The sequence below is a fragment of the Poromitra crassiceps genome (assembly GCF_964638095.1).
Source record: "Poromitra crassiceps genome assembly, chromosome: 16".
Lineage (NCBI taxonomy): Eukaryota > Metazoa > Chordata > Actinopteri > Beryciformes > Melamphaidae > Poromitra > Poromitra crassiceps.
In genome coordinates this window covers 28,338,027-28,349,212 of record NC_139645.1, presented here as the reverse complement: position 1 = coordinate 28,349,212, position 11,186 = coordinate 28,338,027, and positions in this window count along the sequence as shown.

Here is an 11,186-nt window from a genome sequence, read left to right as displayed (position 1 = left end):
GTAACCTGAGGGCGTTGCTGCAGGGGAGAGAGAGATGAATGGAAAGGAACCATGGATTAGTGAATGGGATGGATAAACAATCATTGACTAGTGAAGTAGTCTTCATTATTGAAAACAGTCTAAGACATCATATCTTATTTTTGGCAAGAGAAGACGTTTAAAATGCACTAGCTTAACCATCACCACTAGGGGCCCGCAGATCTGGAATAAGCTTGACGAGAGCCTGAAAATGGCACAATCTATCTCCACATTCAAGAAGCAACTGAAAGTAAAACTGCTCAACTCGTACTTATAGCTCACTACTGATCTGGAAATGTTTGTTGTTCGTTTGTTGATTGTACTGTGTATTTCTCTGTTGTTTACATTGTGTTCTATGTTGTTTACTGTATGTATTGTTATGTTGTATGTCATTGTATTGTATCATGTTATGTAGTGTATTGTCTCATGTTATGTCTGTTATATGCTGCCATTTATGCCTATTATGTGTCCTATAAAGATGACCACCTTCCTGCGCAGGCTCCCGCTATAAGCTTTAAATAGCTTCTTGGGAGACCTGGCACTCACACAAACCTTTATTAGGATGTCATTGATGACCCAAATGATGACTTGTATTGTGTGTTGTGCGAAATAAATGATTTGATTTTTTTTTTTAAAGAGAAAAAAAAGAGGCGGAAGTAACGTTTTGTGGGCATTAGTCTGACTGTATCTGTATCTATTCACAGATCAGTGGTCTTCATTTAACTCAGAATTTTTCCCAGACATGAAACTAGCAGAATCATGTGTCATTAGTAACCATTTGAAATAACCAATCATTATTTTTAGAAATGTTCATGGAAAAGTAGGTGAAAAGGTGAGTTTAATGGCCCGTCACAATTGTGACCAGTGCAACACAGTGCATAATGTGTATACTGAATTAACATATTTCTCCCCATGCGGTCATCAAAATTCTTATCCCAGCCCAGCTATTATCACATTAGGAAGGGAGGGGTCTTGGAGGGCGGGGCCTCTGTGCTGGAGGGTGGGGCATCTGTGCCTCAATACTGGAGGGTACCGGCCCTCCTCCTCTTCCTCCACCACCTACTCACCAGTGAGGGACTGGAAGCTGTTGTCATCATGGAGCAGTGGGGGAAAGTCTGGCCTGACCTCTGGGGGGCTCTGTGCTGCTAACGGCTCATGCACAACATGAAACGCTCTGCGGCATGCCTCCTGTGAAAGCCTCTTTGACGCTGCATCTTGATAGGCTGTCTTGCTCTATTTCCGCGTCTGATTGGTCCATTTCAACCTCGCACCCTGCCGCAGGAACCGCCCTGCGTTTCGCTGTCGCAGACTAGAGGCGGCTTGTCTCTGAGCGGCTTAACGCTCGAAGGGCGGGACTAGGGTGGGACCTTTCGTTAAGCTACCCAATGACAGCTCTTCCTACACATTTCCTCCCCCCACCCTTCTGTGTACATCTACCTGAAAACGTTTCTACAGCTCCAAGCTGGAAGCTGGTTTCCACGCCCACAAAAGGCTGCGACACAGCGGAAAAGCGATTTTGCCATTGTACGTAGGTGTGCACGAGCCGTAACACGGCCCCCTGCTCCGTTGCTGTGGCAGTGGCAGCAACACCTCTGTAGCTTCCTCCTGTTTGGTGGGTGGAAGGTCGCCCTCCGCCGCTGGCTTTCCTCCCCCTGCAGGGCATCATCTACTTCCTCTAGTGTGCTTCTTGTAGCACATTCACCCACTGATGGAACTGATGTTTTGGGACTGCTGGTTCTGTTCTCACTCTGACTTGGCTCATGCGCTTTGCTGTTCTCATGATCCCCCTCACCAGGAAGAACTGCAGACCCCTACACCTGGACACCACCTGCTTCATCCTCCTCCTCCTCTGGGACTCCTCGCCCTCGCCACCTCCCCGCCTCTGTCCACCTCTTCCTCGGCTCCGTACTTCCTGGCCCTAGTCGATGGACTGGTTGGAGTCGCTGCCAGTGGCGCCGGAACGAGTTTGCAATTAGTTTGCTTTTTTTTATTTTTTTTTATTTTTTTCCAAAAAAAAATTAACGGCCGCCGGCAAATTTTTTGCCATATTTAGAGGAATAACTAATTTTAAATTAACATTAGGATTATACTGTAGTGATGTCATTATTCAGTATTTTCTCCTTTTCTCACTCACTTGGTGACCTGCTCTCCCTTTAGGTCATTTTACAATTACACTACAACAGACAGCAACACAGGCAGAAACACTGAACTTATTATTATTATTATTATTATCACTTCGAAACACAGTGTAAAACTTGTCATCTCAACACAAAAATAAAATAACAATAACCGTATATGATTATAGCAGCAGCCAATGACAGTGAGTGCAGTACAGAGTCCGGGTCTGTCTGTCTCTCAGGTGTAATAATCCCACAACGATCACGGCTTTAACAAGCATCACAGGCTGTGTAAACAGTGTAAAGTGGGCTCTAAGCGTCAGGGGCAGTTGCCCCCTCAGATTATATATATATATATATATATATATATATATATTTTTTTTAAGGGGACCAAATTTTAAGGGGGACAAAATGTCCCCATGTCCCCCTGCTTCCGGCGCCCCTGGTTGCTGCTGGTGAGGGCGATGCTGTCCCACATGCCCGTAACTACCATTGAGGACATTGAGGTCATTTGTATAGCCCCGGCCCCCAGATCTATTCAGCTGTCATTGATGTTTTAAAGCCCTCATAAATAACATGATATATGACATAGTTGAACGGAAATGCAACAATTTGCTTCCTGTCTGTGTGCTATATAGAAGGAAGAGACAAAACTGACCACAACTTTCAAATTTTGCATTGGGGCTAGATTGGGGCTAGACTTTGGGGACATTTCTATTGAAGTGAATGGGTAAGTAAGGTCGCTTTCACATATAAGCTGGTGGACTCGTGCGATTCGGGGGGGGGTGAAGTTGCAACATTGTTTCATTTTTCATTTGGTCTGGTTCTCTTTCACACAGCAATTTGTCATAAGCGCACCAAACTTTCTGAACAATGTCACATGGTCGACACGGTCGACACGGTCACTCGTCTATTGGACAGAATATAGAGGGGAAATCTCTCCTCTTCTGCCGCCTTGCCTGCTGAGGGCTGACTGAACAACACAAGTGAATCCGCGAAACACAACCCTTAGAGAAACATCATCCTTTATGCGATCTTGGGATTTCTGGTTTTAGTTTGGTGTTACTATCAAATAAATATTTTACAAGAATGCGCCCAATATGAGCAACAGATGAGGCAGCGAGCTGTTGGGTCCAACATCATTCTGCAGATGAGACGAGATGAGCGAGGCAGCGCACCGACCCATGTGCACGCCACAGTGTTTGTTTTGCTTCCTTCTACCGCCTTCTACTCATGATGCACTGCCTTTTATTTGCTCTTGTGTTTGGTTCGGTTTGCTTTCACACCACAAACGAACGGCGCTCACTTGCAAAGGAAGCGAGACCCACGTTTTCAAGCGGACCAGAGTTCGCTTGTTTGTTCCACAACAGAGTTCGTTTGCGCTTTCACACCACCCCAAACAAAGCGCACTATCCGAGGAAACAAACTCTGACGTGGTTAATGCGGACCAAACAGCTTCTATGTGAAAGCGACCTAACTCCCCTGTAAGTGATGTTTGTGTAGATGCGTCATTGTATTTAATTGAGCAGTATTCTGCCATGTGACCTGTATGCAGAATATATATTATGTGGGCAGACATTTATTTTTTGTATCATTTTAAAACAACAGCACAGTGAAGAGGATATTAATCTAACATGATGTCTGTAGTTCTTTATAGATCTACCCTCTTAAATTTGCTCTCAAAGTGCACCAGATTGAAGCATTTTACTTTAAAATGGACAAAAACATTTTACGGGGGCACAGCCCCCCCTGGACCCCCCACGCCGGGCTAAAATGACCTCGATATTTCTCAAACCCTGCCTACGGCCATGCCTGTACAAGTTGTGTCTCCACTGGACAGTCATCATGATGACAATGAGGGACCAGCACAGCTTACTCGAAAATGTTCTTCACCAGGAAGAAATGGAAGTCCTCAAAGATCAGCTCCTCGACACACTGGGAGGCGGGGGCTGAGCTGCTCAGCATGTAGGGGATGACGATCTGCAGCCTCGTGGAAGAAACGCTTCCTCGCCATTGTGGCATCCAGGGTGGAGCTGATGTAGGTCTGGATGCTCACCTTCAGCAGCTGCTCTGCCTTGGGGTGGACCACCGCTCACATCTTGTTGGTGACATGTTCCTTGGTGGTGATGATCTGGTCCATGTCTGTTCATATGGAGGCCTCCAGCACAGGACGTCCCACCTCACACCACCGCCACAGCCTTGTACTTGGCTTGGACCTGGTGCTGCAACAGGCAGTACACCGTGTCCCTGGTCAGCATACAGTTCCTCTGCTTCTTGTGCATCTTGCCTTTGAGTCAAGGGGGATAATCTCCTTCAATTTGGGGAGGAAGTCCTCCATCACCAGGTTAGACAGAATCTGCGACCGTATGCCGCATGTCATGTCCCATGTGCTGTAGTGCCCATAAGCCTGGCGGTAGAGTCGCACTGCATGGGTGAAGGCTGGCGCCGTCTGAACCTTGTTCTCCTCTGACAAACCATTGTTGCCGTGGCTGATGTACATTTGAAAATCATGACCATCCCTAATGTATGTGTATAAGTATGTGTATACTTAGAGGCACTGTGTTATCCCACCGGTCACTATTGTTGCCGTCAACATGTTTACTCATTCTATGACCACACTGAACAAAGTTGAGTAATTGCAAATGCATATATCAACACTAGACACCTTCAAGATTATCTGTGCCAAAAAGTGTTGTCCTATCTTTATGTTAACATACTTTAATAACCTTTTGTTTGGGAGCATTGATGCAGCCAAGCTCTTTGCCTGGTGCAAGCAGGAAGTAAACAGCTCTGGCCATGTGACAATTTACACTAAACATGTGACACTCCACATATTTCATTGAGACTCTTTATTATTTCAATATTTGCTGGAAATACATTGATACATCATTCAGTAACGTTTTTAGAGCCTTAAAAAAAAGTTGTTTTTTATGGTCACTATTGTGACCGGGGGGATTAAAGGCACATTCAAGATTCAAGTAGCCTATAGACAAGTTTCCTGGGCACTTCCGGTTTGCTTCCGGACTCGGCCGCGATATGTCTGTCTCTTCCGGAATACAGAGAAGCGTAACGTACTAGCGTAGTAGCCATAGTGACCGCCAAAAAAATGCAAACTTGGGATCATTCTCCGAGTCTCCTGTCTAACGAAAGAGTGTCTATCCCACACCCGTTGACAGTGGACACATGGGAAGATAATATGTGTAAATGGCTGAACGTAACTACAGGCAGGATTATAGCGTATTTTGAGGAATCAATGGCGGTGGACGGCAACGCGATGAACAATCTAAAAAACAAACCAGATAGGCCACTCAGGTCTAGTGGTAAATACAGAGTTTACTGTACCTCTGTTGTTGTTTACTGATCACCGAGGGGAAAGGAGCCATGCTACTGCTTACACTTAGATTGTGAAAAAACATATAAACATCTCTGTGTTTATATCATGTTATACATTATATGAATTAGGGTTAGGCTAATGACGCTGCACTCGCGGAATTCCCTCTGGGTCCTGGCCAACACCGTTAATTCGTCCATTTTATTCGCCAAAGATCTAACGTTGCCCATGATAAGCGAGGGGAGATATCGCTTAAATCTCCTTCGCTCCCTCCTGGCTTCAGTCTTTCTCTGTCTCGTTCTTCGTCCTCTCCCCCTCTTTCTGCGGGCATTCTTTCTTATTTCCTTGGGGATATGGTGCGACAATACTGCCCTGCCACCCGGCGGGCGGAGCGCTATCAGCTGTTGTCTACTATACACAATGGCCTCGTGTTGTAGGATCAGCTGTTGTTCCCAGGCAAGACACTACAAGAGGAGTAATCCAGTCAAAAATACGGTAAAAACACCTCTAAACCACATGGTTACAGACGGTTATACTATTTACACTCTATACACGTTAAGTGACAGAAAAAGAGCGATCATCACAATATAATTACCAAGAGCGCAAGAACGACCGGAGCAGCTGCATCACGCGACCGATCTGGTCGACGCCTGCGCACATACTAGGATTTGAGAACCTCTGCCCTACACTACCCAGACACCCACTGTCTGTCTGTCTGTCTGTCTGTCTGCCTGCCTGCCTGCCTGCCTGCCTGCCTGCCTGCCTGCCTGTCTATCTGTCTGTCTGTCTTGTCTGCCTTCCGGTTTGTCTGTCTGCCGGTTTGTCTGTCTGTCTGTCTTATCTGCCTGCCAGTTTGTCTGTCTGCCTGCCTGCCTGCCTGTCTGTCTGTCTGTCTGTCTTGTCTGCCTGCCCGTTTGTCTGTCTGCCTGCCTGCCTGTCTGTCTGTCTGTCTGTCTGTCTGTCTTGTCTGTCTGCCGGTTTGTCTGTCTGTCTGTCTGTCTGCCTGCCTGCCTGCCTGCCTGCCTGTCTGTCTGTCTGTCTGTCTGGCTGTCTGTCTGTCTGTCTTGTCTGCCTGCCGGTTTGTCTGTCTGCCTGCCTGTCTGTCTGTCTGTCTGTCTGTCTGTCTGTCTGTCTGCCTGCCTGTCTGTCTGCCTGCCTACCTGCCTGCCTGTCTGTCTGTCTGTCTGTCTTGTCTGCCAGTTTGTCTGCCTGCCTGCCTGTCTGCCTGCCGGTTTGTCTGTCTGCCTGCCTGCCTGCCTGTCTGTCTGTCTGTCTGTCTGTCTGTCTTGTCTGTCTGTCTGTCTGTCTTGTCTGCATGCCGGTTTGTCAGTCTGCCTGCCTGTCTGTCTGTCAGTCTGCCTGTCTGTCTGTCTGTCTGCCTGCCGGTTTGTCTGTCTGTGTCTGTTTGTTTGTCTGTCTGTCTGTCTTGTCTGTCTGCCAGTTTGTCTGTCTGCCTGCGTCTGTCTGTCTGTCTGTCTGTCTGTCTGTCTGTCTGCCTGCCTGTCTGTCTGTCTGTCTGTCTGTCTTGTCTGTCTGTCTTGTCTGTATGTCTGTCAGTCTTGTCTGCATGCCGGTTTGTCTGTCTGCCTGCCTGCCTGCCTGTCTGTCTGTCTTCTCTGTCTGTCTGTCTGTCTGTTTGTCTGTCTGTCTTGTCTGCATGCCGGTTTGTCAGTCTGCCTGCCTGTCTGTCTGTCTGCCTGCCTGCCTGCCGGTTTGTCTGTTTGTCTGTCTGTCTGTCTGTCTGTCTGTCTTGTCTGTCTGCCGGTTTGTCTGTCTGCCTGCCTGTCTGTCTGTCTGTCTGTCTGTCTGTCTGTCTTGTCTGTCTCTACACTACCCAGACGTGCGGTGCTGGGACTGTGTTGTTGTTTGAATCAAACTGGAGCTGGTCTGATTCAACTTGTCAGAGCAGGTCTGAATTCCTCACATCCTCCGACATGATGAGACTGTCAACAGGCTTTATTGCAGCCATGTGATCTGTTGGAAATGAAAAGGTAAAGTAAGGTAAAGTGAGGTCAGGTAAGGTAAATTAAAGTGAGGTAAAGGGAGGGAAGTTTATTTGTACATTTGATACACAGAGGCAATCAAAGTGCTGTACATATGGATAAAAGGAAGACAGCAGAGTGTTACAAGGTAAAATATGAGATCCGAAAGGTCACAATGCAAAATTATTAACATATTTTTTTTGTGAGTGGGATCATTCACTATTGTGACTGGACTCTGTAAGTGTGTTTTATACCGATTTCCAACCATTTGTCAAGAGTAAGTCCGCCAAATAAATCCAAATGAACAGGGCACCTGTTCTGGGGAGGGGAACTGGGGGGAATTGCATCATCCTCCCATGCACTACGTCCTCCCGTTTCCTCCCATAGTGTACTTGGCCTATTCCCCGTGCTGTCCCGGTCGTGGCTCCACCCCCTCTGCCGATCTGGGGAGAGTTGTAGACTAGCACATGCGTCATCCGATACATGTGCAGTCACCAGCTGCTTCTTTTCACCTGACAGTGAGGAGTTTCACCGGCAGGACATAGAGCGTGGGAAGATCACACTATTCCCCCCAGTTAATTCCTCTCCCCCCGAACAGGTGCCCCGACCAACCATTAATGAAACACAAAGCACATACTTCATGATCTGAAACTAAAATCCATTCTTCTCTTTAGTCTTTCTGTGGTGAGCCTATATACTCCTATTTGGATCAAGGATTTAGCCTTTAACACAGAAAGCTGTGTCTATCTTCATCTCTTGCACATCTGTGAAACACTAACTGCTGTCTAGTGTGTAGTGTAAAGTCTAAAAGGAGAAGAGTAGCCCACCAAGCAGCAACCACAGGAAGGGTGCAGTAACAGGAAGTTTGCACTTTGCAGAGAGCAACATGTACATGTAACCTCGCGTCACCATGGCTCCCTCAAAGGAGAGAGAGCCTGGTACCCATTACCAGACAATTGGACTCGAGTCATAGGGACTCGGACTCGAGTCGACTCGAGTCGCAAATTTGACGACTTCCGACTCGACTCAGACTTGGAAGGTAAATACTTGAAACTCGACTCGGACTTGGAAGAAAATGACTCGAAACTCGACTCGGACTTGTGACAAGATCAGCCGAGTGCACCAGCTGGGCGTACGCCTAGGTTTACACGCTACGTCCGATGTAGAACTCAAAGTTACGACTAACTTAATTTTATGATTAGTGCACCCTGTATGCGCTGCGTCTTTGTATGGAGCAGGCGTAAAAGTTACACCCAAATGCGTAGCTACTCACTGACAGCTGTCTCATCTTGATCTGCGCGTGATGCGGCCGGAATCTTCTCCAAAAATATCGATCGATATGTGCTGTAAATAGACGAAAGCTGATGCGTCGGAAGATCTTTCAATTTCTTCCTGACTTCGTCAACTGCCCGCAGTGCGCAGTCTGCCATCGCATTCAGTAGGCTACTGATTGCACTTGTGATCAAACTGCTTGTGTTGGCGCTGTTAAATTGAGCTGTGAGAACGTTTCTATGCTTTGAATACAACTCTATAAGTTTGAGCTGATTTGGAGCTGTCTGTCAGCTGTCTCGAGCTCGTCTGAGAAAAGTGTGTTGCTTGGCAACAAGCACGTATTAACGTGAACGCGCATGTCTGCAGCCTAAATAATCTCTGCCTTGTCATTTTTTCTAACCTGTGACTCGACTTGACATAACCTGTGACTCGACTCGAGACTTGACTTGAAATAACATTGTGACTTGACTTGACTTGACTTGCCGACAAAAGGAAAGACTTGGGACTTGCTTGAGACTCGGGACCAATTGACTTGAGACTCGCTTGGGACTCGGACCAGAGGGACTTGGACAATTGTCTGCCCATTACTACAGGCAGGAAGAGCCGCCCTGTGTTCCGGTGGTCTTTGTGTACCACAGTGTTTTCCTTCCGCCATTTTACCGTTTTGACCGGTGTGTCAGGTCAGGTGGCGATGCCATTATTTGGTTTTAGTTGTTTGTTTGTTTGTTTGTTTTGTAGCTTTCTGGGTAGCTAGCTAATAATAGCAGTAGGTAGATACTTGCGTCATGTTTTCTTTTTTCTTTTTTCCAGATTTCTTATCCTATTTTTATCCCCCATTAGTGCTAATTTATTTATTTATCCTGGTTAGACTCAGCTCTCAGTCTTAATCCGTTTCACTACTGTAAGACTAAGAATATTACTATTTAAATCTTTTCATAACGTTAGGTGGTGCTGTTGGAAGCCTTGCATCAGAGAGCCAATCATGAGTGTTGTGGGTGGGCCTGCTTTCTGGGAGCAGTGACGCTCATGCAGAACCGGTGCTGTCGCGTTTGCGGAGAAACATATTAATCACTTGTCCCAATCCCAATTCCTATCTTAACCCTCAATCTTAACCCTCAGTCTCAAAAATGCGCACTCCCGCGAAGTGCTAGTGCTGTCCCGATTCTCACTTTGTTAAGTTAAGGGTCGAGTTTGAGGGCTCTACGGCCCTCAGTTTTGAGATTTTCCACGACCACACTTGGCGGTGAGTGCGATCCCAGAATCCCTTGCGTGTCATCAGCTAGATCCATTCAGATGGAAGATGGCGGCGAAAGGAGGAAAAAAGTAGCCCTACAAAGTTAAGTATTTCCTTGTTAACACGTTAAGTGCCATAGCCGAGATAATTCATCTTACATAATCCAACGCTTGAGTGCCAGAGCCGAAATAACTCGTCTTACATAAACATTTATTTTTTTGACGGTGGGACATCAATCAACAACTTTTACATCTTCGAGATCACTATTGGAGCAAGAGAATGTGTATAATCTATTTTACCGACCCACTAAGTGTTGACAGTGCTCCCCCAGACGAGCGAAATCAAAGAAAAAACTGCCGCTGGAGCAAGCCATTCAAGGAAATGGCGAGGCGATTTTACAGTAATCCATTCCACACTTGTCTTGCCCGAGAGCGGCCGCGCAGGCAGCCGCACACAGAGAGCGGAGAGCGATTTGCAAAATAGATTATAGGTGAAACACACTTTGAAACACCTCAGAAAGGCCAGAATCAACATCTGCCCATCGCCCACGCATTCCCCGGCCCATCTTGACTCGCACAAGGAGCGTCCGCACGCAGGCAAGCAGGCAGGCAGGCACGCAGGCAGGCAGGCAGGCAGCAGCAACGCGCTTCTGACACGCCCGCTGTAGAGCCAGGAGGAAGGAGGAGAAGACACACGGAGGGAGGAGTTTGAATGAGAGGGGTGTTTCCTGTTGTTATGGAGGAAATTACTGTTCAAAACTATTGTTTAGAATGTCTGACGGTCTTACTGATGCCAAAAATGAATGGTTAAAGTGACTGTTCTGTCGAATTTCACAAAAAGCCATTTATCTCTGAATAAATTTCCAGACGCTGAAACCATGCTGTACTCAACGGCTAATATCTACATAACTACTAACTCTGCAAACTAACTCTTTTAGACAGAGAAAGCACACATTCTATTAGTTATTTTTAGATGATTGGTGTTCATGAATTCTTAACAGAAAATAATCCTCGGCTCTTGTAAAATGAGCCAGAATCCTCAAAAAAAAACCTGGCACAACTTACCTACAGGATGAAAAAATGGCTGGCACTCAATGTGTTAATAGAGATGTAAAAATTACGATAACCATTGTATTAGCTTAGTTTAATGTCATTTTATGGATTTCCGTTTTGGAATCCTAACAACAATTGTTGTTGCTAACGAGTGGGGGCTAGAATGACCGTGCTTTCCGA